Source organism: Sinocyclocheilus grahami, unplaced genomic scaffold, assembly GCF_001515645.1.
Source record: "Sinocyclocheilus grahami isolate Dianchi unplaced genomic scaffold, SAMN03320097.WGS_v1.1 scaffold4927.1, whole genome shotgun sequence".
In the NCBI taxonomy this organism is placed as follows: Eukaryota; Metazoa; Chordata; class Actinopteri; order Cypriniformes; family Cyprinidae; genus Sinocyclocheilus; species Sinocyclocheilus grahami.
This window is the reverse complement of record NW_015509758.1, coordinates 2006-3317: the sequence shown is the minus strand read 5'-3', so window position 1 is coordinate 3317 and position 1312 is coordinate 2006.

The window sequence follows — 1312 nt, the reverse complement described above, 5'->3', positions numbered from 1 at the left end:
TGGGTTAAATACAACCCAATTGCTGGGTTTGTCCCTATTTTACCCAGCACTGGGTTGTATTTAACCCAGCATTTTTTAGAGTGTAGACTAGGCTTGAATATAACTATTTAATTCCTCAGACAAGCTTACTTCTATTTCTAGATTTCTTCAAGGCATTTGATACCCTTGAACACTCTTTTTTTGTTTAGATCCTTAGAAACTTTTGGTTTTGGTCCTATGTTTTATAATGATATTTTTAGTAGTGTTTCTCTTAATGTTGGTTCATCACCCAGAATCCAAAATAAACGAGGAATTCATCAGGGATGCCCTATCTCACCATTACTTTTTAATCTTGCAGTCGAACGAATGTCTTTATTCATTAAAAATGTTGAGGATAATATAGGCATAGACGTTCTTGGTAGGACCTTTACTATAAGCCAATTTGCAGACGACACTCTTTTATTTCTTAAAAATACAGAGGTGCTTCCATTAGTTATTGAAAAAAATTCTGTCGTCTCAAAGGCATCAGGTCTGACTCTAAACTTTAAAAAATGTGAATTAATGGCGATCCATAATTGTAACTTAAGACGCTATAGAGGGCATTCCAGTGAAAAAAAGAGTTTAAGTATTTAGGGTTTATGATTACTAAAAAGTGTTGTTAATAGAGAACACTCAAATTTGAACTCTAAAATAGAAAGTATGAAAAAATCCTTAAATCACTGGTTATCTCGAGACCTGTCTATATTGGGTAGAATTCTCTTGACTAAAACTGAGGGAATATCTAAACTTATTTATTTATCTCAAGCTTTGTATACTGCCCCAAGAGTAGTTAAATCGGTGAATTCAATTTTATTTAAATGTACATTTACATTTAGTCATTTAGCAGATGCTTTTATCCAAAGCGACTTACAATTGGGGGATACATAAAGCGATTCTTCTTAAAGAGGCAAACAGACACAAGAAGTGGTTGTAATACCAAGTTCTTAGACATTGTTCAAATAAGTACAAGCTAGAAAGAGAAGGAATAAATAAAGAGAGAGAATTTTTATTTATTTATTTTTTTTTATGATGAAGTCAAGTAGCTTCGAAAGAGATGAGTTTTCAGCTGTCGCTTGAAAATTGTCAGGGATTCAGCATTCGGGATAGGGGTGGGAAGATCTTTCCACCAGCCAGGAACAGTGAACGAGAATGTTCTGGAAAGTGATTTTGAGCCTCTCTGTGATGGTACCACGAGGCGTCGCTCACTAGCGGATCTCAGACTTCTGGAGGGGATGTAGATTCGTAGTAGTGAGTGGAAGTATACATATAAATGTATGTGGAAAAATAAAACACT